This window comes from Thalassophryne amazonica, chromosome 5, assembly GCF_902500255.1.
Source record: "Thalassophryne amazonica chromosome 5, fThaAma1.1, whole genome shotgun sequence".
In the NCBI taxonomy this organism is placed as follows: domain Eukaryota; kingdom Metazoa; phylum Chordata; class Actinopteri; order Batrachoidiformes; family Batrachoididae; genus Thalassophryne; species Thalassophryne amazonica.
The window spans coordinates 131752839-131780602 of NC_047107.1; the positions used below are offsets into that span (position 1 = coordinate 131752839).

Consider the following 27764-nt stretch of genomic DNA (forward strand, 5'->3'; position numbering starts at 1 on the left):
GCAGCACTGAGGTCCAACAGAACAAGCACAGAGACGAGTCCACTGTCCGAGGCCATAAGAAGATCATTTGTAACCTTCACTAATGCTGTTTCTGTACTATGATGAATTCTAAAACCTGACTGAAACTCTTCAAATAGACCATTCCTCTGCAGATGATCAGTTAGCTGTTTTACAACTACCCTTTCAAGAATTTTTGAGAGAAAAGGAAGGTTGGAGATTGGCCTATAATTAGCTAAGATAGCTGGGTCAAGTGATGGCTTTTTAAGTAATGGTTTAATTACTGCCACCTTAAAAGCATGTGGTACATAGCCAACTAACAAAGATAGATTGATCATATTTAAGATCGAAGCATTAAATAATGGTAGGGCTTCCTTGAGCAGCCTGGTAGGAATGGGGTCTAATAAACATGTTGATGGTTTGGATGAAGTAACTAATGAAAATAACTCAGACAGAACAACCGGAGAGAAAGAGTCTAACCAAATACTGGCATCACTGAAAGCAGCCAAAGATAACGATAGGTCTTTGGGATGGTTATGACTAATTTTTTCTCTAATAGTTAAAATTTTGTTAGCAAAGAAAGTCATGAAGTCATTACTAGTTAAAGTTAATGGAATACTCAGCTCAATAGAGCTCTGACTCTTTGTCAGCCTGGCTACAGTGCTGAAAAGAAACCTGGAGTTGTTCTTATTTTCTTCAATTAGTGATGAGTAGAAAGATGTCCTAGCTTTACGGAGGGCTTTTTTATAGAGCAACAGACTCTTTTTCCAGGCTAAGTGAAGATCTTCTAAATTAGTGAGACGCCATTTCCTCTACAACTTACGGGTTATCTGCTTTAAGCTGCGAGTTTGTGAGTTATACCACGGAGTCAGGCACTTCTGATTTAAAGCTCTCTTTTTCAGAGGAGCTACAGCATCCAAAGTTGTCTTCAATGAGGATGTAAAACTATTGACGAGATACTCTATCTCCCTTACAGAGCTTAGGTAGCTACTCTGCACTGTGTTGGTATATGGCATTAGAGAACATAAAGAAGGAATCATATCCTTAAACCTAGTTACAGCGCTTTCTGAAAGACTTCTAGTGTAATGAAACTTATTCCCCACTGCTGGGTAGTCCATCAGAGTAAATGTAAATGTTATTAAGAAATGATCAGACAGAAGGGAGTTTTCAGGGAATACTGTTAAGTCTTCTATTTCCATACCATAAGTCAGAACAAGATCTAAGATATGATTAAAGTGGTGGGTGGACTCATTTACTTTTTGAGCAAAGCCAATAGAGTCTAATAATAGATTAAATGCAGTGTTGAGGCTGTCATTCTCAGCATCTGTGTGGATGTTAAAATCGCCCACTATAATTATCTTATCTGAGCTAAGCACTAAGTCAGACAAAAGGTCTGAAAATTCACAGAGAAACTCACAGTAACGACCAGGTGGACGATAGATAATAACAAATAAAACTGGTTTTTGGGACTTCCAATTTGGATGGACAAGACTAAGAGTCAAGCTTTCAAATGAATTAAAGCTCTGTCTGGGTTTTTGATTAATTAATAAGCTGGAATGGAAGATTGCTGCTAATCCTCCTCCTCGGCCCGTGCTACGAGCATTCTGACAGTTAGTGTGACTCGGGGGTGTTGACTCATTTAAACTAACATATTCATCCTGCTGTAACCAGGTTTCTGTTAGGCAGAATAAATCAATATGTTGATCAATTATTATATCATTTACCAACAGGGACTTAGAAGAGAGAGACCTAATGTTTAATAGACCACATTTAACTGTTTTAGTCTGTGGTGCAGTTGAAGGTGCTATATTATTTTTTCTTTTTGAATTTTTATGCTTAAATAGATTTTTGCTGGTTGTTGGTGGTCTGGGAGCAGGCACCGTCTCTACGGGGATGGGGTAATGAGGGGATGGCAGGGGGAGAGAAGCTGCAGAGAGGTGTGTAAGACTACAACTCTGCTTCCTGGTCCCAACCCTGGATAGTCACGGTTTGGAGGATTTAAGAAAATTGGCCAGATTTCTAGAAATGAGAGCTGCTCCATCCAAAGTGGGATGGATGCCGTCTCTCCTAACAAGACCAGGTTTTCCCCAGAAGCTTTGCCAATTATCTATGAAGCCCACCTCATTTTTTGGACACCACTCAGACAGCCAGCAATTCAAGGAGAACAGGCGGCTAAACATGTCACTCCCGGTCCGATTGGGGAGGGGCCCAGAGAAAACTACAGAGTCCGACATTGTTTTTGCAAAGTTACACACCGATTTAATGTTAATTTTAGTGACCTCCGATTGGCGTAACCGGGTGTCATTACTGCCGACGTGAATTACAATCTTACCAAATTTACGCTTAGCCTTAGCCAGCAGTTTCAAATTTCCTTCAATGTCGCCTGCTCTGGCCCCCGGAAGACAATTGACTATGGTTGCTGGTGTCGCTAACTTCACATTTCTCAAAATAGAGTCGCCAATAACCAGAGTTTGATCCTCGGCGGGTGTGTCGTCGAGTGGGGAAAAACGGTTAGAAATGTGAACGGGTTGGCGGTGTACACGGGGCTTCTGTTTAGAACTACGCTTCCTCCTCACAGTCACCCAGTCAGCCTGCTTTCCCGACTGCCCGGGATCTGCCAGGGAGGAACTAACGGCGGCTAAGCTACCTTGGTCCGCACCGACTACAGGGGCCTGGCTAGCTGTAGAATTTTCCACGGTGCGGAGCCGAGTCTCCAATTCGCCCAGCCTGGCCTCCAAAGCTACGAATAAGCTACACTTATTACAAGTACCATTACTGCTAAAGGAGGCCGAGGAATAACTAAACATTTCACACCCAGAGCAGAAAAGTGTGGGAGAGACAGGAGAAGCCGCCATGCTAAATCGGCTAAGAGCTAGTAGCTACGCTAACCTAGCGGATTCCTAAAAACACGCAAAGTGAATAATTTAGAGGTGATTCAGCAGAAGGAGTGCTTTAGTTAAGGCACGTAAAGATTACACTGGGAAACAAATCGTAATCTAGATAACTAGATCAATCTAACTGCGCAGATTAAACAGCTAACAGATACAGAAAAACACCGCTGTGCTCCGGAACAGGAAGTGATACAATACCGCAGTGAGAGCCAACCACCAGTGTAATACTCTAGTAATACTGTGAGAAATCTTGGAGTCATTTTTGATCAGGATATGTCATTCAAAGCGCATATTAAACAAATATGTAGGACTGCTTTTTTGCATTTACGCAATATCTCTAAAATCAGAAAGGTCTTGTCTCAGAGTGATGCTGAAAAACTAATTCATGCATTTATTTCCTCTAGGCTGGACTATTGTAATTCATTATTATCAGGTTGTCCTAAAAGTTCCCTAAAAAGCCTTCAGTTAATTAAAAATGCTGCAGCTAGAGTACTGACGGGGACTAGAAGGAGAGAGCATATCTCACCCATATTGGCCTCTCTTCATTGGCTTCCTGTTAATTCTAGAATAGAATTTAAAATTCTTCTTCTTACTTATAAGGTTTTGAATAATCAGGTCCCATCTTATCTTAGGGACCTCGTAGTACCATATCACCCCAATAGAGCGCTTCGCTCTCAGACTGCAGGCTTACTTGTAGTTCCTCGGGTTTGTAAGAGTAGAATGGGAGGCAGAGCCTTCAGCTTTCAGGCTCCTCTCCTGTGGAACCAGCTCCCAATTCAGATCAGGGAGACAGACACCCTCTCTACTTTTAAGATTAGGCTTAAAACTTTCCTTTTTGCTAAAGCTTATAGTTAGGGCTGGATCAGGTGACCCTGAACCATCCCTTAGTTATGCTGCTATAGACGTAGACTGCTGGGGGGTTCCCATGATGCACTGTTTCTTTCTCTTTTTGCTCTGTATGCACCACTCTGCATTTAATCATTAGTGATCGATCTCTGCTCCCCTCCACAGCATGTCTTTTTCCTGGTTCTCTCCCTCAGCCCCAACCAGTCCCAGCAGAAGACTGCCCCTCCCTGAGCCTGGTTCTGCTGGAGGTTTCTTCCTGTTAAAAGGGAGTTTTTCCTTCCCACTGTAGCCAAGTGCTTGCTCACAGGGGGTCGTTTTGACCGTTGGGGTTTTACATAATTATTGTATGGCCTTGCCTTACAATATAAAGTGCCTTGGGGCAACTGTTTGTTGTGATTTGGCGCTATATAAAAAAATTGATTGATTGATCAATAGCAATGGTGCTTTAAATGTTTAAACAGTGCATTAGTCAGGCGTGATCACCCTGATTGATTGATCAGGTCATCTGATGATCACACCACAGTGACGCTTTAAAAGTTCAAATCATCACAGTGCTTCTGTGTGATCAGAGCATGACATGAAACGGCACCTGCAGCAGAAAAACCACAGAGGGACTTGCTTTTAAACGCTACATTTTCAGCCACGAATTAAAGTATTTTCTGAGGTCTTTTTCAAAAATCAGGAGCTTTATGTGGATTCATGTCCATCTGTGATGGTGAACTGGACTGAAATGAACAGGTCAGATTTACTGCGTGTGTGAATAAAACAGTCAGTCTGCATGAGGACTGCAGCTTTCAGCCAATCAGTGACCAGCATTAATGGATGGATTTAGACTTATGAATAAATTACAAGAAACGTGTGCCAACAATCACATAACTTACCTACAACTTATGTCCAGCATGTGCCGGACGTGTGAGTCACACGCTGGCATTCGTTGAAAATTTTCCTCATGCCCAAAATTTTTTGAGGAGCTCATCTTATTAGGACGATCATCAGTGAACTTCAGCATGTTTTAACACGCTTGAACATGCTCTTAACTTATAAAAAAAACGTACCCTTAACTTATTGGACTTATGCCAGCGCTTTTTAATATGGTTGGCAATGCTGGCTAAATCGTCAAGGTGTGACAGGACCTTTAAGGATTTTATGTGGATGAGATTACCTGCAGTTATCGGCATGTATAACTGAGTATCATCTGCATAGCAGTGAAAGGTAATCCCAAAACACCACAGTATGTGCCCAAGGAGTGCTATAAAAAGGAAGAAAAGCAGGGGGTCTAAGACAGACCCCTGTGGAACCCCAAATTTCATGTCACTAAGGTTAGAGGAAGTGTTACTGTACAAAACACAGTGAGAACGACTGGTCAAGTATGACGTCAACCATGCAAGGACACTCCCAGTAATCCCAAAATGATTTTCCAGCCTATCAAGTAGAATATGATGATCCACTGTATCAAATGCTGCACTGAGATCTAACAGCACCAGAACCGTAGTGGTGTCCGAATCCATTGTAAGCAGAAGATCATTCACCACTTTAGTGAGAGCCGTCTCTGTGGAATGATATTTTTTAAAAGCAGACTGCAGTGGCTCAAAGAGATTATTCTCAGTAAGATAGTCCACGAGCTGCCGTGAAACCACCTTTTCCAGAATTTTAGAGCAAAATGTTAGATTTGATATCGGCCGATAGTTTTTCAATACACTAGGGTCAAGATTAGGTTTCTTAAGTAATGGTTTAGTCACTGCAGATTTGAAACACTTAGGAACAGATCCAGAAGTTAAAGAAAGATTAATAATTTCCAGCACAGTCGGCCCAAGAGTGGGCCACAGGTCCTTAAACAGTTTTGTTGGTATAGGATCAGATAAGCAGGTTGTTGGCTGAGGCAACCCAACAGCACATTACTGAGTCTCTGAGCAACATTGCTCAAAATATTAAATCTAACAGCTGACTTGTGTGGATCAGCAAAACATTCTACAGAGCTCAAAATTCTTTTTGGTTTTAGTCGAACAAATGGCCAAATAACATTTACAACCTGTTTTTACTTTCTGACAAAAACCAACCCTCTATTATAGAAATATAACTACTACCTAAAGCAGAAGACAAAAAATAATAATTATGTAGAAATGGTAGAAGAATTCCAGAGTAAACTTAAAACACTGTGGCAGTTGCTAAGCAACTTGGGAACAGCTACCAACCATTCAAATAGATATAGTAACACTGATCTTGATATCAGTGGTGAAATGATCTTTGATTTTGGCCAATGGTGGCCAAGCACTTTAAGAACTTTATCACAACTGTTGTTGCCAATTTGGTCAACAAGTTGCTTGCTGGTACTGGGAGGTTCAGTCATCAATATATTGCCAACTACTATAACAGACAGGGTGGATCTAGTGACAGCCTCAGCTTGATTAATGCTAGCGTGCAAAGCTATGAAAAAGATTGGCACAAATAAGGCCACTGGTCTTGATAATTTAGCGGACAGGGCCTGTATTTACGATCTCAGAGTCCTAACTTAGAATAAAGATTCCTGGCAAGGAATCTTAGCCTGAGAGTGATCCAGGAGGTGTCCGAGAGCAAGTCTGAGCAAGGAGGGGACAGAAAATTTTATGTCTGTGAGGAGGTGGGGTTGACCTCGTTGCTAGGTGTGACGCAGTCCTCTAAGAGCTGTGATTGATTGTCACAAAAAGGGAGAGAGAAAAAACCAAAAGTGCTGCGAGTTATGAACGGACAGTAACATCAACTGATCATATAACCTGAACTGTATTAAGAAATGTGTCACCATGAAAATAATTTAACGTCATGATGATGAAACTCAGCAAAATTACATGAATTGTTACACAGCTTGAAAATGTTTCAGTGACCCTCAGTCACATGCTGATTATTATATTGATTAGCTTTTTGTTCCGTTTACTCTCCATGCTGGTAATTTTACTACTTAATGTATCTGATATTGGTGGTGGACTCAGACTCAATGCGTTGTTTCCTCTCCTCATGCGCACAAGCGATGACTGTGAGAGGCGCTGGTACGTGAGACTGCAGCAGCCAAGTTCTCCTCAAACAGGTGAGTTTAGGCTGCTGACATCACTGACTGTGATATTAATAATTGGATGAATGTTATAGACTTTTACATGCAGTGGACATTTTTCCTGTGTCCAGGTACCGTAATGTAATGCAGCGGAAAAAACTCATGTCTGCTGAGTAGGGACTTTGCCCTAAATTCTCCACGACAATCCCTCCTCTGAACAGTTTAACACATAAGGTGCTTTGTGAATAACTTTTATCTTACCAAGAGAAAATGTCTAAGAATTCGAGGAATTCTAAGATTTTTCTTAGAATGACGTCACTAAGAGCAACTTTTAGCCTGAGGCTGCTTCGTGGAAACGGGCTGATTTCTGATCGATGGAACAGGTGTGGTTGATCATCCTCTTACCCACGTTGTTAATTTTAAATTACAGTCTGGTTTTCAGTCCTCTTTTCAACTGGTACATGTCTAATGTAGGCAACAAAACGATCAAGGTCACATGACTGGGATTATTGGTGTGTGACCTACAAAAGGCCTGTGATCCTGCAGACCACACGGTTCTGTTAGATAATATCTGGGCTAATTCCTTATTCTGTTATTTCATGTTGGTTATCAAGTGTGTGGGCTCTGTTTATGGGGACCCAGGCCTGGTTTTCAACGTGAGTTTCAATAAATTCAAACTGAAGAATATATTGATTTTGTTCTTTAAAAGGGGCAGTATAGTACAAAAAGAACTGGGAGGAATTACAATTGGTGTTGTAAATTTCTTCCAAACCATATTGTATCTGACGGCCCTGTAACCAGAGCCCTGACTGGACTAAAGACATGCTGAGGGATTGGCTATGAATTTGGTATCAACCTGATAGTTGACTGAGTTGGTAGAATATTTTGGCAGGTGGCTTGGCTGGTACATTGATTTTATTTCATTCAAACTGACTTGACTTTAGCAGTACCTGTACTGGTCCTGTGTATAAGACATTTATCTTTCAAGTGCATCACTACTGCCTTAGACACTAAATTAGGGGTACTGTCCCCATATCAAATGTTACAGCACTCTTAACTCATTGAGTGCCAGCCATTTTCAAAGTTCAGAACATCCCAGTGCCAGGATTTCTTCAGCATTTGAGTGTTTTTTTCAAGACCCATAGAAAATTGAGTTCTATGTCCATAGTAGAGAAGCTTGAATCTTCGACTGGACTGGGTTGCTTGACGTGAGGACGTTTCGCTTCAAATCACAGAAGCTTCCTCAGCTAAAATTCTTGCTCTGGTAGTCTGACGTCTGTCTTGACTCTTGTAGAGAAGAATAAACCAGAAGCCAACAAAAACTGGAGTTTTTAACCTAACCAGACCCCTCCTACCGAGAGGCCGACTGCTATAGGCTAGTGACTAAACAATAGCTCTAATTAGCACCTATTGTACACTCTCCTAATGATGGGATGGAAGCCTCCCCTGATGGCTCCCTTGATGACTCTCCTGATGACGTGAATGACTCATTACCATGAACAAAAGGCTGAAACTGCTTTGACCTGAGTACCCCATTGTAAGCAGGGGACAAAGCGTGTCTGAGACCCGCCCCCCGGTTAAGGCTGGGTTTCAACTGTTTTACAAAGAATGCTTCCTTGACACCTCTCTCAAACCATTTCTTCTCTCTGGCTAAGATTTTAACTTCCTTGTCCTCAAACGTGTGGTTAGTGTCTTTCAGGTGGAGATGAATTGCAGACTGAGGTCCACTGGCGACCTCTCTGCGGTGCTGGTATAGCCTCTTGTTTAAAGGTTGCTTAGTCTCACCTATGTAGTGTTCATTACAGTTTTCCTGACATCTGATATAATACACTACATTGCTCTGTTTGTAACTAGGGATCCTGTCCTTAGGGTGAACTAATTTCTGTCTCAAGGTGTTAACCGGTTTAAAGTAAACTGGGATTTTGTGCTGTTTGAAGATCCTCTGTAGTTTTTCCCCTACTCCTGCTAAATAAGGGAGAGACACTCTTCTTCTTGTCTCCGTCTCCTGTCTATCTGGTCTCTTTGTTTTCTGGGACTTCTGCACTATGTCCAGGGACCATCGTGGGTACCCACATACTGTGAGGGCTTTCCGTACAAGTTCTTTAGCCCTTCCCTCTGCTTCCCTCTTCTATGTCCATGTTAACAACAAACATACCACAAGAAAAGAAAAGACAAGAAATTGGCTCGATGACGTGTCTTTGGCGCGGGGCGTTACTATCGGAAAAGACGCGTTTTAGAGTCAATGGCATCGAGTGAGTTAATAAAACAATACCCATAATCTCCCCTCCTGAGGCAACCAATCTAGAAGAGGACAAGAAAGAAGACTGATGTGTTTTTATTGCCTAATTAAAATGTTGCACTGCTAATTGTTAACACATATAGACCACGATTCCTTTTAGGAGATGAATGTTTTTATGTTTTTCTTTTATCAATTTTCTTAATTTTGATTCACTGATATGCTGTCTAGATTTTTTCCATGATACATTGGGCAGTGATGAATCCTTGCTGTTCTTAATCTGGTAATGAAGTTCTGCATATATCATTTTTGCTACTGATATAAGTATTGCAATCAAGTAACTGTTTATACACCACTGGGGGTGCAGGATTATGGGGCACTGTTTTGTCTAAAAGGGGGATTAACTAGTGTAGTCAGGTTCCTTATGTATTTTCGCTGGATTTTTTTTGGAGAGTTGGAAAACTATATATTTTTGAAAAGTAGATTGTATAAGCAATCAGAAAACCAATGTTTCCATTTGCACAGGTGTCTGCATGGTGGCCATCTTGGATTTTTCAAAATGGCGTCCGAAAAACCTAAATTTTGTGATTTCTCAGCTTCTGAATAAGCTAGGACTTTGATTTCAACACCTAAATCTACATTTTCAGGGGCAAGGAATCCAATGGCACCAAAATAAATTGGTTAGGTCTTACCAAAATGGATTTTAATACAGAATTTTTCTTTTATTGATTGTTTTACAGACATGTGCATATGGTTTCAGTGTAATGGAATGTTAACTTGAATTCTTGTATGTCTTTTGACAGTCTCTACACCTCATCGTCGTCATCATCATCATCGTCACTTTCGTACGTGATGTCTTGAGAGTCCATATCATTCTGGCAGTGGCTGCCACACTGACAGAGATCTGTACAGGCTAAGTTCTTTGTTCTGCAAGAGCACCTATCAGAGGAACAGTCTGATTTGCACTGACATCTCACCATCTCGACAATGGCTTCGGAGCTGGAAGGACCTCTGTGGTGGTAGGTTTTAGCTGACCATCTGAGTCTTTGAAGTACCCATTTTCCATGGGATCCAACTGTGGATCCTGCTGAGCGATGGCTGCCTGTCCCCACACCCGTGTTTGGATATGGACTCTCAAGATGTGCTGTTTCAGAGCTCCGATTGTTGGAGGGAGCTTGTCACCTTCTGCCATGTGTTTGCAGAAGAGATGCCAACGTAGGTCAGGGATTGTCTTGATGCTGATGCCCTTGGGTGTGTAGGCTGCACATACAAAGGTAGCCAGTGTTGAAAGCATTCCCTCTGTCACTTCTGCTTCATCCAGAAGCATCTGCAGAGCATTGATGACATCCTCATCAGCTTCGAGGTACACCTGGAACCATGTTGCCTTGCCTATGTGAGAGAACCTCCCAGTGTTGTCAGCCCCTGTGAAAGCATGGAAAGCAGGCAAAGCCTTTGCTCTTTCTGGACCTAGAGCTCTCCACAGTGGTTCAATTTGCACAACACCAGATGCCATAGAAATGGAAGTGTTCTTCAGCAGGACGTCATAGTTTGCTGTGACCAGCACCAGGACATCTGTGTCTGGTGAGAAGAACACCAGCTGTGCATCAGGTGGGTTTCGCTGTGATGCCAGCACTGCCTGCTTCTTCGTGGTTGTTGTCCTCAAACAGCAGGTTTTTGTTGCTCCTAGTGTGCCCAGAAGCAGATGTGATGATCAGCTTGGTGGATCCCATGTTGTACTCTAGGATTTTGGCAGCAAGGAAGCTGGTCAAGTCAGCCTTTGTTTTCTCATGAGAGAGGAACCTGCTTATCGGGATGTGCTTGATGTTGGTGTCATCTCTGACTTGGTACTGGACAGGAGCTTTGCCTTGTCTTCGTTTGTCTCTGGTAGCACTCTTCAGAGAGTCTTCTAGGTAGGTGTCAAACACGAGAATGATCTCATCATAATCTCGTGTTAGAGACATCAGGCGGTCATTGAAATAGCCACTCAGATCCTTGACTGTCACTACAGTCACTGGTTTCTTGGTCAGCTTCTGCACAAGTACCATCCCATCCACAAGTGCAATCTTCCGGCTTGGGGGATCAGTAGATGTTGAGTCTGTGATTCCCATGTCCATTGCATCTTGGCTGGTGGCATTCTGAGCTTGAGACTGCTGAGAGTCTTTCTCAGGCATGTCTGTTCTTGCCAGCTTATCCAGGAGATGGATTAACTTCGACTTGTCATGGCATGGCAGGACTGTTCCATCAGGAGCAAAGAGTGCCCTTGGTGTTAGAGTGAATTCATAGTTCCCAATGGCCTCTTTCTGGTTGATGTCTCTGCTTGACCTGGCAAGTACCATCAGCCTCCCATACAGGTCCTTGGTCTCCTTTAGATCTACAGTCTTGTCTCGGAGTTTAACTGTTGTATTCTTGTTCCCAGACAGGAACATCTTGTTGTTCTCCTTCTTCACTGGGGCCCAGACACTGACATCTCCATTGATCCTCTCTGCCACATAGTCTTCATACAGCTTCTGGCCAGTGACATCAGCATTCAAGATCTGCGGTACATACTCATCTGGAATGTAGGCATGGGTGATGATGTTGTACAGCTTGTCACCATCAGCTGTAAAGTAGTTACCACACTAATAAATTAGTGTGGTAACAAACTGTCTGAGAACATCAAAACTACCGCCATTAGATTCAGTGACCCTGAAAATGTAGGTTTAGCAGTTAAAATCAATGTTCTAGCTTATTCAGAAGCTGAGAAATCACAAAATTTAGGTTTTTCGGACACCATTCTGAAAAATCCAAGCTGGCCGCCATGCAGACACCTGTGCAAATGGAAACATTGGTTTTCTGATTGCTTATACAATCTACTTTTCAAAAATATATAGTTTTCCAACTCTCCAAAAAAATCCAGCGGAAGTTAAAATCCAAACGTAACGAACCTGACTAGTGTGTCTATCATTTGATTTGCCCGTACATGGAGAGACTGATGTCACACACTTGTATTAATCTTTTGATATATTATAACATGTTGAAACTGACAAAAGAAGATGTTAAGAGCAATCAGTGACCACTCCATCAGCGCGGGTAACCTGTATAATTTCATAGTTGTTTGTGTTTTTGTTAGAAATTATAAATATATGTTACCAATTATAATGTCTCTATCCTGATTTTTCATATACATTGTACATTTGTGTGATTTTACTTACTAAATGAACCACTGAACATTTCACACAGTAAAATGCCCTCCTGCTGCCTTGAGAAATGTCTGAGAGCGTAACTCTTGCTTACTGAGCACAGCAGTACGTTTAATTAGCTGACTGTCCTTGAACAGGAACATTGCGCTCTGTGAAAGCCAGCCGGAGCCAGTCCTGTTTTGACTCTAAGAAAATTCACAAAATAATGTTATATCTGTATGAGAAAAGACTTTGAGACTCCAAGATGTTTTTATGCTATTTTTCTGTATCTGTCTTTGCCTCAATAAAAGCAGGAGAGTCGGGAGCGGCCCTTCAGAGCTGAGTGGTGAAACGGTGAGGGAGGGGTTCTCGCCAACGGCTCTCCCTGCGCAGGAAAGAAATTCAGTGTTTCTGTGTGGTCATTTTCTGTGATATGTTTGAGTTGTGTCTCCTTTCAACACATTCAACTCTGACAGTTTTGTTATGGTTGTTCGGACAATTTCATGATGAACACTAAGAGATTCCAGTGACCCTTGATGAGCTCCCTATTTTCATTGTTAGTATTGCCTTTATAACCTTTGTATCTGATCTTTACCTTATTTCATTTGATATGGGAATGTAATAATCATTTGTTGTTGGCTGAGTGCAGAATTGTTCAGGTTTATCCAACAGATTAATCTTTGGGCAAATTGTTGGGGAGATAATTCAATTCACATTCAAAGATCCTATGAATTTAAAGATCAGTGACAATTTGGATGTGACACCTTGAATGGTAGTTCCCTCTCACACGTTGGTGCCCCTGCCTTGTTGGCATGTTGTATCAGGTGAGTATGGAAGGCTGGATGGCTTATGACGGGTAAGATCCCACCTCATAACTCGGGACAAACTAAGAGGCACCGCTACAATTACTCTGATGTCTCAGTGAGGCCCTGACTCACTAAATGGGCACCATAAGGGAGCATCAGGATGGGGTCAAGTGATGGTTACTTATGTGCCTACATGTTTGGCAGAATACTGATTTGACTGGAATGTTTCTGTGTAGGCTCTCAGTTATCCAGGTGGTTTCCATAGTAGAGAAGCTTGAATCTTCGACTGGACTGGGTTGCTTGACGCGAGGACGTTTCGCTTCAAATCGCAGAAGCTTCCTCAGCTAAAATTCTTGCTCTGGTGGTCTGACTTCTGTCTTGACTCTTGTAGAGAAGAATAATCAAGAAGTCACAAAAGCTGGAGTTTTAAACCTAACCAGACCCCTCCTACCAAGAGGCAGACTGCTATAGGCTAGTGACTAAACAATAGCTCTAATTAGCACCTATTGTGCTCTAGTTAGCACCCTCCTAATGACAGGGCAGCTGTCCCTCCTAATGATGGGACGGACCCTCTCCTAATAGCTCCCTTGACGACTCTGCTGATGACGTGAATGACTCATTACCATGAACAAAAGACTGAAACTGCTTTGACCTGAGTAAACTGGGGATAAAGCGTGTCTCTGAGCAATGTAGTGTATTCTATCAGATGTCAGGAAAACTGTAACGAACACTACATAGGTGAGACTAAGCAACCTTTACACAAAAGGCTATACCAGCACCGCAGAGAGGTCACCAGTGGACCTCAGTCTGCAGTTCATCTCCACCTTAAAGACACTAACGACACGTTTGAGGACAAGGAAGTTAAAATATTAGCCAGAGAGAAGAAATGGCTTGAGAGAGGGGTCAAAGAGGCATTCTTTGTAAAACGTTTGAAACCCAGCCTTAACCGGGGAGGGGGTCTGAGACACGCTTTATCCCCTGTTTACAATGGGGTACTCAGGTCAAAGCAGTTTCAGTCTTTTGTTCATGGTAATGAGTCATTCACGTCATCAGCAGGGTCGTCAAGGGAGCCATTAGGAGAGGGTCCATCCCATCATTAGGAGGGACAGCTGCCCTGTCATTAGGAGGGTGCTAACTAGAGCACAATAGGTGCTAATTAGAGTTATTGTTTAGTCACTAGCCTATAGCAGTCTGCCTCTTGGTAGGAGGACTCTGGTTAAGTTTAAAACTCCATCTTTTGTGACTTCTTGATTATTCTTCTCTACAAGAGTCAAGACAGAAGTCAGACCACCAGAGCAAGAATTTTAGCTGAGGAAGCTTCTGCGATTTGAAGCAAAACGTCCTCGCGTCAAGCAACCCAGTCCAGTCGAAGATTCAAGCTTCTTTACTATTTGACTGGAATATGGGATCATACACGAGAATTGAATTTTGCCAAAATGATCTTCATTGTTGACATGATAGACTCATGTCAAGAGAAGGAGTTGTTAGATAATATCTGTGTTAATTCCTTATTCTATTATTTCATGTTGGTTATCAAGTATTTACTTTATTTAAATGGTTATATTTTAGTGAGTTTTAGTCGTCCGTTTGAGTATGTATGTCACCTGATCTGAACTGGTTTTATCTGATCAGAAACAAAGGAATTAGGTTCCATCATGTATCAAACAACTTGGTTGAAGACAAGGGGTGGAGCTTCTCCTCAGTCTGTGGGGAACTAGTAAGATTTGGTTTGTGAGACTAAAACCCACCCACTGTAACACCTACACTGTCTCGTATAACTTGTTCGAGGTCTTCTCAGAAAATGGAGCCCATGTGTGGTCTCTGTTTCTGGGGACCCAGGCCTGGTTTGCAGTGTGACTTTCAATAAATTCAAACTGAGGAATATAATCAATTTTGTTCTTTAAAAGGGGAAGTATATTACAAAAAGAACTGGGAGGAATTATAATTCTCATGAACTACAAGCTGCTGGCTCTCATGACAACACTCTGATCTCTGTTTAATGTTGTTCTGGAGTTATGTTCAACACTTTAATTTTTTTTCTTCATTTAAAGAGCCATCAGGAAATGAAATATATTCCTGGTCCCCACAAATCAGTTATACAAAGTGTAAGTACACTCTTATGCTAAATATGAATGAAACTGGTCAACTGTTCTTCAGATATCATGCTAACAAGCGAAAATGGACAGATGAACATTTCGTACCGGGGAAAGCAAATGCATATTTCTTGAGGCATTCCCCAAGGATCCATTTTGGGGCCTTTGCTGTTTTTATTGTACATTAATGACGTGGCTAATGTTTTCGGCTGTATGCTGATGATTCTGCCCTGCTGGAGTCTGACATACAAAGTACTTTAATTGATGAACCATGTACATGGATGGATAGCAGATAAGTTATCACTTTATTTAACCATCCTGGTCACATCTAAAAGAAACCTAAGAGAACCAGTTTACATGTCAGGCTTTGTGGAACTGAGACAGATTTCATATTTCTGCAATCTCTATCTGACAAATCACAAGTCAGTAAACGTGTTTCCAAATGTTCAAACAGACGAAGGTTCTGGGCCTGTATCCACAAAGCAGCCATCCATCCATCCATTTTCTTCCACTTCATCTGAGGTTGGGTCACGGGGGCAGCAGCTCAAGCAAAGCCGCCCAGACCTCCCGATCCACACATACCTCCCCCAGCTCCTCCGGGAGAACCCTGAGGTGTTCCCAAGCCAGCTGCGAGACATAGTCCCTCCAGCATGTCCTGGGTCTTCTCCGGGGCCTCCTCCCGATGGGACGTGCTCGGAACACCTCTCCAGCGAGGCATCCAGGAGGCATCCAAAAAAGATGCCTGAGCCACCTCAGCTGGCAAATTTCGACGTGGAGGAGCAGCGGCTCGACTCCGAGCTCCTCCCAAGTGACCAAGCTCCTCACCCTATCTCTAAGGGAGCACCCAGCCATGCTACGGAGGAAACTTATCTCGGCTCCTTGTACTCGCGATTTTGTTCTTTCGGTCATGAGCCAAATCTCATGACCATAGGTGAGGGTCGGAACGTAAATCGATTGGTAAATCGAGAGCTTTGCCACCCTACTCAAAACAAGTCCACCCTCAGGCATGGGCATCCTCATCTCTGCATTTGAATGATTAGAGAATGGGATAAAATTGTATTGTGTGATGGTGTATTGAAACGTTCACATATAGAAAGGTTCTGGCCAGTAATTGCTCCAAGTGATCATTCCAAAGCAGGAGAGGAAAGGGATTTGGAAAGATTATCATGAGGGAATGGGACACCCCAATAGCAAACACACCTTGACAGTGTTAAGGCAACGGTGTTATTGGCCGAGGATGACGCAAGGCGTAAATGAGTGGACTGAGACGTGTCCCCAGTGCGTGTGCGCAAAGGCTGGACCTGAGGTAAGGGCACCATTGTTATCTATTCCCACCTCATATCCCTTTGAAGTGGTTGGGGTAGATTACCTTTCTTTGGGCCGTCTGGAGGATCAATACCTGTACATCCTGGTAATGACTAATATTTTTCGAATTCTGGCTCCTAGATGGACTCCGGAGCTGTTTGTTGTGGTTAAACAACTGCGGGAACATCATCCAGTCTATGCTGTTTGCCCTGAAGGGAAAGAAGGGCCGATACGAACTATACATCGCAACAACCTTAGAACCTGCCCTTTAAATGTGTTACAGGACTGTCAGGAACAAGGAAATTAACTGAAGCATGCACAGGTCAACCAGCCTACAGGCCTGCGCCCTCTGTCACGCAGCGGGTTGCATTTTTCATTTGATTGTTTGATTTTAACTGAATGATCTGTTATTCTTAACTGGTGTTTTTGTGGTTTGACTTGAGTGTGGACTTCTAATTGGGACTGTAATTGAAGCAGCTGAGACTGATTAGGCTGCACGTGGACAACTGTGCTGATTGGTGTGAGACGCACAGGTGTGTCAGATAAGAAAGGACACAGTAGAAGGAGCTAGAAGTCAGAGAGCAGAGGAGCGAGCTCACAGCAGCAGCAGGAGCACTGGAGAGTGGACGGAGTGCATCGAATTGCTGGAGAAAGCAGGAGTTTGGCGTGCGTGTGCGGTCGGAGAAGGACGATGGTGACAGTGCACTACCGGGGCTGACAACTGGCGTGTGGTGAGGACAGGAGGTGCATCGGAACTGGGCCACGACAGCGCTGAGGACTGTGGGAGTGCTGCGATACAGCAAGTGCTGGATGCAAAGCCTAATTACAGCTAAGTGAAGGAAAGAAATCAGGCCACCTCCCTTTTGTGTGTGTGGGCTGTTTCCATGCTTTGTGTGGCGCTGAGACGACCTCTTTTCTTCACAGCAGAGCTGGGCGCTGGAGGAGCGGCAGAGAGAGAGTGAGCCAATGCAGAGGCCCTGAGGGGGACAACGTGGCGCCCACTGAGACTTTCGTTTTTGCCTCTGTGAATTTCAGTTTTCATTCATGTTGGACTGTGTTTTTAGAGTGGTAGAGTTTTATTGTTATTTTCTTATAATTTTTTGTAAATAAATTTCTTAATTATATGGCTTTTTAGTATTTTTAACAGTGGAAGAATTTCTCAAGCTGGTAAAAGTGGAACCTTTATTGAGTGTTGTGACGTTGCCAATCACGACATTTAGAATAGAATAGAATAATTCTTTATTGTCCACCGATGTGGAAAATTGTCTTTGGCTCACCAGCACAAAAAAGACAAAAAACAGTCATAAAACATTCATACAAACAGACGAATAAAACAAAAATAAGATATATAAAATACATGGAAGTAAAAGAAGAAATAGAATAAGACCTAGTAAGATAAATAAAACGTACAGTAAGATCTAATAAAATCAAATAAAACAGAAGTAAAGCAGTTCAGGTTTAATTTGTGGAGTGGTCACTTTTTTGAGTTCATTATGGTGACGGCATTTGGTATAAAAGATTTTTTGAAAGAACCTTTGGCCAGAAGAGCTCTGTAGCGCCTCCCAGACTTCAAGAGCTCAAACTATTTTTCTACCTGAAAAAGACACACCCGTGTTTTGCCTGACCAAGTCACGCCCATGTATCAACCTGAAAAAGACATGCCCATATTCTACCTAAACTTAAACCCCCCAAAACCACCTATTTACTAAAATTCATACACCAATAAACCCCCTTAAACACATCTCCCCCCATGACTCCCCTGCCTTGGTCTATCCCAGAACCTTTATCATAGTAACAGTTTCCAGTGGGACCTCTTTGCCGCCTGGACACAAGACATGAGGTAAGGAAAACAAATTACAACTACACACCTCAATACTCAATCCTACATACATCAAGGTGCTTCCTAACTAAAGTAACTGTACAGCTATAAAATCACTAAGTAACAAATTAGCTATTTGTTACACTTCCCCCCTCCTCTCAAAGGCCATTATCACTCTTCTACCAGTCTTGAAAGGCAATCCGCCACAATGTTAGTCTTCCCTGGTTTGTATTGAACCGTAAAGTCATAAGGTTGCTAGCCAAGATACCACCCGGCAATACAAGCATTTGCCTCCCTCATCCTATGCAGCCATTGCAGAGCCCGATGATCCGTCTCCAAGACAAAGTGACGCCCCAACAGATAACGCAAAGAATCAATGGCCCACTTCATTGCTAAACACTCTTTCTCCACCGCCGAGTACCTTGTTTCCCGGTCCAACAACCGCCGACTCAGGAACACGACCGGTCGTCTTTCACCATCCTTTTCCTGCAGGAGCACTGCCCCCAATCCCACCCCTGACGCATCAGTCTGGAGGATAAAGGGCCGGCCAAAATCCGGGGTTTGAAGCACAGGTCGAGTACCTATGGCCTCCTTCAAAGCCTTAAACGCTTGATCACAGTCCTCTGTCCAACAAACTTTATTTGGGGCAGAGTTCTTAGTCAAATCATTGAGGACCTTCGTTCGCTCAGCAAACTGGGGGATAAACTTTCTGTACCATCCCACCAGTCCGATAAACCCCCTCACTTTCTTCTTTGTAGTAGGCACCGGAAAGGAGTAAATAGCCTCCATCTTCTGGACCTGTGGTCTAATTTTCCCAAAGTCAACAGTGTACCCCAGGTACTCCACTTCCTTATGTGCCACCGCACACTTACGAGGGTTAATAGTCAATCCGGCAGCCCGAATTCTCTGACACACCGCCCGGAGATGTTGAAGATGTTCCTCCCAAGACTGACTATACACTACAACATCATCCAGGTACGCTGCCGCAAAATCAGTCACATCCCGAAGTACATGATCCATGAGCCTCTGAAACGTGGCTGGCGCCCCTTGTAAACCAAAGGGCATCACCCGAAACTGATACAAGCCAACAGGTGTTTTAAAAGCTGTTAATTCTCGCGCTTCAGGCGCCAACGCAAGCTGCCAGTAGCCCTTTGACAAATCCAAAGTTGTAATAAAGGAGGCACTCCCCACTCGTTCCAGCAGATCATCAATGCGTGGCATTGGGTAAGGGTCAAAGTTCGAAATTGAATTCAAATATCTGAAATCAATACAAAATCGAAGATAACCATCCTTCTTTGGCACAAGCACCACAGGACTACACCATTCACTGTTAGAAACCTCAATAATTCCAAGCTCCAACATCAATTGAATTTCCTTTTTTAATTCCATAACCAACCGCTCAGGAATTCGATAGCTCCTCTGTCTCACTGGAGCATCCTTCTTGAGCCGGATATGATGTTGCACTAGAGAGGTAAAACCAGGAGTCTCCTTAAAGAGCTCTGGATCCAGAAGAGAGCACATATCACCCTGCTGAGAGGGAGAAAGATGCGACAAGTCAATGGAAACCGGCTCAGTGGCTGGAACTGGAAAAAACTTCTCCGTCACCTCATCATCCTTCACCCCACGAACCAACAGCTGCTGGGAAGGTTCCTGACGCACCATGAACTGTTTCAGTAGATTAACATGAAAAAGTTGATACTTTAAGTCTCTCTGGCATATAAAGTTCATAAGTCACCTCCCCAACACGCCGTATAACCTCATACGGCCCCTGCCACTTTGCCAATAATTTATTGTCACTAGTCGGTAAAAGCAACAGTACCTTTTGGCCTGGTGTAAAGGTCCGATCCCTCGCCTTCTTATCATACCAGGTCTTCTGTGCCCTTTGTGCCTCCTTAAGATTCTCCTGTGCCAAAGTTGCCATTGCCTCGATCCTCTTCCTCATCTTCAACACATACGCCACAATGTTCTCTCCATCTGCTTCCTTCCGCTCCCAATGCTCCTTCAACAGATCTAAAGGTCCTCTCACCTGGCGTCCATACAGCAATTCAAATGGTGAGAAACCAGTAGATGCCTGGGGGACCTCCCGGAAAGCAAAGAGCAGATATGGCAACCACTGGTCCCAATCCTTGCCTGTAGAGGAGACAAACCTGCGCAACATATTTTTAAGCGTCTGGTTATACCGCTCCACTAAACCGTCCGTTTGAGGGTGATATGGAGTGGTCCTAATACCCCTGACCCCTAACAATTGATATACATGTCGAATCTAATTTCCTGCTTATAAACTCATAAAACTGAAGTTATTGTACTTGGCCCCACAAATCTTAGAAACATGGTGTCTAACCAGATCCTTACTCTGGATGGCATTACCCTGACCTCTAGTAATACTGTGAGAAATCTTGGAGTCATTTTTGATCAGGATATGTCATTCAAAGCGCATATTAAACAAATATGTAGGACTGCTTTTTTGTATTTACGCAATATCTCTAAAATCAGAAAGGTCTTGTCTCAGAGTGATGCTGAAAAACTAATTCATGCATTTATTTCCTCTAGGCTGGACTATTGTAATTCATTATTATCAGGTTGTCCTAAAAGTTCCCTAAAAAGCCTTCAGTTAATTCAAAATGCTGCAGCTAGAGTACTGACGGGGACTAGAAGGAGAGAGCATATCTCACCCATATTGGCCTCTCTTCATTGGCTTCCTGTTAATTCTAGAATAGAATTTAAAATTCTTCTTACTTATAAGGTTTTGAATAATCAGGTCCCATCTTATCTTAGGGACCTCGTAGTACCATATCACCCCAATAGAGCGCTTCGCTCTCAGACTGCAGGCTTACTTGTAGTTCCTAGGGTTTGTAAGAGTAGAATGGGAGGCAGAGCCTTCAGCTTTCAGGCTCCTCTCCTGTGGAACCAGCTCCCAATTCAGATCAGGGAGACAGACACCCTCTCTACTTTTAAGATTAGGCTTAAAACTTTCCTTTTTGCTAAAGCTTATAGTTAGGGCTGGATCAGGTGACCCTGAACCATCCCTTAGTTATGCTGCTATAGACGTAGACTGCTGGGGGGTTCCCATGATGCACTGTTTCTTTCTCTTTTTGCTCTGTATGCACCACTCTGCATTTAATCATTAGTGATCGATCTCTGCTCCCCTCCACAGCATGTCTTTCCTGGTTCTCTCCCTCAGCCCCAACCAGTCCCAGCAGAAGACTGCCCCTCCCTGAGCCTGGTTCTGCTGGAGGTTTCTTCCTGTTAAAAGGGAGTTTTTCCTTCCCACTGTAGCCAAGTGCTTGCTCACAGGGGGTCGTTTTGACCGTTGGGGTTTTACATAATTATTGTATGGCCTTGCCTTACAATATAAAGCGCCTTGGGGCAACTGTTTGTTGTGATTTGGCGCTATATAAAAAAATTGATTGAATTGATTGAAGAAGTTTCGACAAAAAATTAGTGCCACAGTCAGTAAATATCTCCTTAACCACCCCCACCCTAGAAAACAGCTGCACCAAACAATTGGCAACCTGTTTAGCCTTAATAGATCTAAGAGGAAAGGCCTCTGGGTAGCGTGTAGCATAATCCGACATGACCAAAATGTACCGGTTGCCCGCTGCACTCCTCTCCAAGGGGCCTACAATGTCCATGCCAATTCTCTCAAAAGGCGTACCTATAATCGGTAAAGGGTGCAGAGGGGCCTGAGCTACCCTCTTTCCTGCTGTTAACTGGCACACCTCACAGGAACTACAAAATTTGGAGACCTGTGAGTACATTCCTGGCCAAGCGAACCGACTCCCAATCCGCCGAAGTGTTTTCTGAAATGCCATATGGCCTGCCCAAGGAATTTAGTGCCCGAGCTCCATAACTCGTTCTCTAAACTCTTGTGGCAAAGCTAAGACATCCACTTTACCTCTCACTTGATAGAGAAGACCGTTTTTAATTACATAACGTTCCTCATCTAAACAAATACTTTTTCCCACTTCAGCACCTTCCTGCTCTTTATCAAACCAGGGCTTAAGGGTAAGGTCCTGTTTCTGCAAAGTCCCTATGTCTAAAGGGATATCCCATTCCCCCAGACTAAGGGGTTTAACCAGTGCCTCCCTCCGAGACCCAGCAAACTTATCCCTCCTCCTTTGAGACTTAGACTTCCTTGTCTTTCCTGGCTTCCAATTCCTCATCACAAAACGGTAACTCCTCAAAATCTCCCCTTACTAACTGAGCTCTGGTAAAAACATTACACCGCTCAGCTGATTCAAAGGTACCCTGTCCCCCCAGCTCCAAAACAAGTTCTCCCCCCGCTTCCGGCTTACCCTGATTAGCCTGAACTAGCAAATCAGGAAGAGTTGGAATATCATTGCCCAGAATGACAGGAAAAGGTAGGTTTTTTGCTAAAGCAACAGAAACCAAATAAGTCTGTCCCCCTACGGTTAAATAAACCTCTGACATAGGGTACCTATGCTCATCTCCATGTATACAAACTAAAGGGGCTTCCTCGGTACACTGACCTTCAAACGGAACCAAACCAGCCAAAACCACAGTCTGAAAACACCCGGAGTCTAACAATGCCTCCACACGCTGGCCATTTACCAACACTGGCGTCGTATGCCCCTTCCAACACTCAGTCTGGACCGATGCCGGCCTCGGCACAGAACAAAGCAAAGAATACTTAGATTTCAAAGTTGGGCAATAGCGCTGTATATGACCAAGCTTATCACAATTATAACATCTGACCTCCTGCGGTGCCATTCTAGAAGATTTTTTACCAGAATGAGACTGTGGGTTTACCTGGAAAGGCTTATTACCCTGACCTAAACCAAAACCCCTATCACCCCCAAAGGACTTACTTGGCAAGGTCCGGCCTAGTTCCCGGCCAAAGAAGGTAGCTCTGGGCCCTTTACGAGCAGCTGTAAAGACCTCTGCTAGCCGCGCTGCTTCTTCAGCAGTGGTAGGGTCATGCTCCCGAATCCACACCTCCAACTCCGGATTGACCATACGAAGGAACTGTTCCATGATGAGGGTTTCGGATATGGCATAAACAGTAGATTTTTCTGTCTGAATCCATCTGTAAAACAGTTCCTTAAGCCTCACATACAGTTCTCGCGGCGTCTCCTCTGTCTCCATCTTCAAGGAACGGAAGTGACGTCAGTACGTCTCTGCTGTAATCTCATATTTTGCTAAGATAGCTTTCTTCACCTTATCATAGTCTTCCGTATCTGCAAAATCCATTAACACATAGGCACTATGGACTTTGCCTGTAAGGAGCGGAACCAATCGAAAAGCCCACTCCTTCACTGGCCACCTGCACACCTGAGCCATTCTCTCAAAAGTAGTGAGAAAATGCTCCACATTGTCTTCAGGGGCTAACGGTAACAACTTTGGTTCCTGCTGCGGCCTGTGGTAGCTACCATTATCTACCCCATCAACCCCTACAGCCTCTGCTGGCACTCCCACTAATTCCTCTTCTTGATATGCAGATTGCTCTGACTGCATTGTTAACAGCTGCTGCTGAACTTGTTGGACCTGCTGCTGCATGGACGACCAACGCTGCTCCTGCAAAGACCAGTCTTTGTCCCTCTCCCGGTCTCTTGCTGTCTGGGACTCGGCCAGTATCTTAACCAGGTCCATCAGTTCCTCCAGTCTATCTCGACCCCTCGACGTTGCCCCCTCATTATAGGCTTCGGCCGATTCACTGTCATCTTCTGAGCCTCGCTTTCCCCCTTTTTTCCTTCCCATCCTGTCTCACCAAGGCACAAATCACTTCTGACACCAAATGTGACGTCGGTTGGCCCCTAGCGGTCAAACCCCCAATGAGACAGAAGCAGAGACAGAGGCCGAGGCAACTTGATGTGGTCCACAACTTTAATTTTCTTACTTTATCACTACCCTTCCAAAAAGAACAAAGAAAATCGTGCATAAAGTACAAATACCCAGAGAGGTGGTGGGAATAGTCTCTCCCCAACTGCCACTCCAGAATGATCTCTCAGGCGCCTTTTATCTGGTTTGACTAATCGGGTTAAACCATTAAAATCTAAAAAGGTAAGAGCTAACCAACTAGCTCCTAACACCTATCAAAACCCTCCATACCTTTAACCAACCCAAAACCCATTTAAAATCCCACCATCTCTAAACCTAAACTTAAACCCCCCAAAACCACCTATTTACTAAAATTCATACACCAATAAACCCCCTTAAACACATCTCCCCCCATGACTCCCCTGCCTTGGTCTATCCCAGAACCTTTATCATAGCAACAGTTTCCAGTGGGACCTCTTTGCCGCCTGGACACAAGACATGAGGTAAGGAAGACAAATTACAACTACACACCTCAATACTCAATCCTACATACATCAAGGTGCTTCCTAACTAAAGTAACTGTACAGCTATAAAATCACTAAGTAACAAATTAGCTATTTGTTACACTCACCATCATGTTATGGATTAATTTCCAAATGTAAAGTTCACGTGTTCAAAGCAGCGTGCGTCCATGTGAGATTGCCGCGGCTGCAGCTCTGCCTCTCTCTCGATCGTGGCATGAAAAATAACGTCCATGAACTCCTTGAAATAATGTATCCTGACTTTTTCCAATGTAACAAATCCATGTCTGTGTCCAGGCAGTCTGTTAAAAACAAGTGTCAAATGTCCACATCAACTTCAGTAAACCAGCATCCACTCAAACAGCGCGTCTCCACACTTTAGGCTCCAAAAGCCGACACTCTGGAAAAGGTAAGAGTTTCGGGGTAAAGCGTGTCGTCTTCTCTCTGTAAATCCGAGCAATCAGGTTCGAACAGCAGCTCAGAAGCTTCGTTTTAGGACAGAGCAGTTTTGTTTCCCTCTGTCTGTCAGTCACTGAGATGTTTCTGTTTTGCTAATAAGGACGTCACACACTGAAAAATGCAGAGAATTGCAGAGTGACACGTTTTCCGGAAATGCACCTGCTAACACTCAGAGTGAGAGGAATAAAATATATCAGAGGTCACTAATTATTAGCACGTGTGCAGACACACAATCACAAGAACGTTATGTTGTCTTACTACTAACTGGGACGTTAAAAAACGTGAGACATTTCTTTTAATGACATTGACATTGTCATCTGGCTTCCGCTAAGCGACTGGTCAAGTTCAACACCAAGGTAATTAACACAGGATTTACTAGAAATTTTACGACCATCGCATGTGACATCCAATGACTCATTATCAACCAGTCCACGTTTAGAGGCAAAAAGAATAGATTTAGTCTTACCAAGATGTAGAGATAGCTTAATTTCAATAAGTCACTCACTGACCAAATGCTGTATATCTGCAGTATTTTTGCCAGCTATAAGAAGGGCAGAATCGTCCATATACAGCAGTAGTTTGCAATTTACTGCTGCAGGCATATCATTTACACACACTCACACACTCATCTTCAACGCAGAGCTGGAGCCCATCCCAGCAGTCATAGAGCGTGAGGCGGGGTACACCCTGAGCCAGTCTGTCACAGGGCCACATATAGACAAACAAACACAGCCACACCCACACGCACACCTATGGACAATTTAAAGTTTCCAACCCATCTAACCTACATGTCTGTGGATGTGGGAGGAAGCCAAAGCACCCAGAGAGAACTCACCCCAAACATGGGGAGAACACACAAACTCCACACAGAAAGGCCACAGGTGGGACTCGAACCCATAGCCTTCTCGCTGTTAACCACTATGCCACCGTGCTGCAGTATACCATTTACGTAAATCAAAAATAGTAAGGGTCCTAATATGGAACCCTGGGGAACACCACAAACCACATTCCAAGGTGAGGAGATAACACCACCTACATCCACACACTGCTGCCTGTTGGTTATGTAGGCTCTGAACCAGTTGACAGCAAGCTTCTGAAGCCCAATAGCTTCAAACTTTCTAAGAAGAATATTACGAGCACAGCGAAGCTCGCTCTATGGTAGATGGAAGCACAAACCGGAAATGGCACAAAAAATCTCCCCAGTGGTGGAGAAAGCCACAAACCGTTGTTGTAAAAAGCCACAAACCGACGGTAGAGAACAGACATAAAAAGGGGGTTTTAATCATGCTGTACATGTTGAAAGAATGGTTTGTGTTTGATGTGCACTGAGATCTGCTTGCAATCTTTTTAATTCCAATGTGGTTTTTCTACTGCAAACGGCAATAAACTGAAACTGAAAAGGAGTAACAGCCGCACTGGTTGCTGAGGCGCAAGAAATGCGGCCGCCATCTTGGAGCGGTCATTGTAGTGATTCTATTACAAGGCACAGTGAAGGTTTGATTTTATAATCTTATTTTCTTTTTTAACCGTTCTAACATAATCTGTGTGAAACACCAAGTGTTCCAATACTTTTGGAGGCCACAGTATCCTAACATTATGATGAGGGCAAAATAAGTGTGGTATAATAATTACTGATTGGTTTAAGAATGTTTAATATTGTATATCATATTGATATGACAACATGGCCAGAGGCCAAAAAATAAAATGCTTTGCTTAAAAAGGCAGCTGAAAGGATTTATGCATGTCTGTGCTCCACCGAAGCATTTACTAAAAAAAAAAAAAAACTCTGAAGGACCTAAATGACATGGTGAGATGCTGAAGAGCTTCACTCGTTCTGCTCCACAGTATCAAAAGCTTTTTGGAGATCTAAAAACCATACCTGTGAAACTCCCTTTATCCCGTTCGGCTTTAATATACTCAGTAAATAAGTTAAGCAGGTATCTGTGGAGCGACAGAAACACAAGCCGGACTGGTGCTCATACAAGAGCTTGTGGTCTATGGCTTCTTCTTCTTCTTCGTGGTTGTCGGCAGGCTAGGCACGGTCAGTGCATTGCTGCCCCCCTCAGGTCATAAAACACAGAACACCTATTAAATGTCAATGAGATAGACACAGCACCCCTATATTTTCCAATACAAGCCACAGTTTTTAAAAAAACAAACCACCAAATTCGCTCTCTCCTTTGAGGAGGTCTATGGCTTATTGATTTTGCAGCTTTCTCAATCACTTTACTGACATGCTAAGAATCGAAACAGGGGGATAGTGACCGGCTTCAGTCCGGAACCAGACTCACTAACTCCGCCCATCAGCTGTCAATCACAGCCGGAGGAGGAGACGACGGCAGAACCAACGTTCGGTCCAAGTCACTTACCTGGTTCTCTCTCTGAACTCACCTGAAACACCGGCGGGTGCGAGTGCTCTCATCGGACACGTGCAGAGAAGGAAAAAAGAAAAAAAATGACCGGGAAAATTCAGGAAATGCACGAACGTATTTTTCCGTAAACGTCAGCCGATCTCGGCCAATAAGGTGTATCAGTGAGGGAGTGGCAAAATGGCGGACGGAGTTTTTTTTTTTTTTTTTTTAATTTAATATACTGTATTAGAGCAAGATGGAACAAAAGTACACAATAATATAGGAACAAATTAGAAGTAACAGCAAAAAAAACATGATAAACATACCTCCAAAGAAAAAACAGTCTGTGTTACATCGTTTTCTCATTGAGTCATGTGGACTGTAGGAGGTTTACAAAAATACTTAATAAGAATAAATTAATATTATCAGTAAAAATTAAACAACTAAAACCCCAGTGATAAAACAATATAATAACAGAAAAA

General features: G+C 43.3%; 1 protein-coding gene across 2 annotated transcripts in view; it reads right to left on the reverse strand.

The window, feature by feature from the left end:
- The window catches only part of chek2 (checkpoint kinase 2), a 78501-nt gene extending 51163 nt beyond the window's left edge, over positions 1-27338 (reverse strand). For both annotated transcript variants that reach the window (XM_034171422.1, XM_034171421.1), the window contains exon 1: positions 27323-27338. The gene's annotated coding sequence lies outside the window, so the exon portion shown is untranslated. The remainder of the gene's footprint in view (positions 1-27322) is intronic.
- Between the last annotated feature and the right edge of the window lie 426 nt (positions 27339-27764).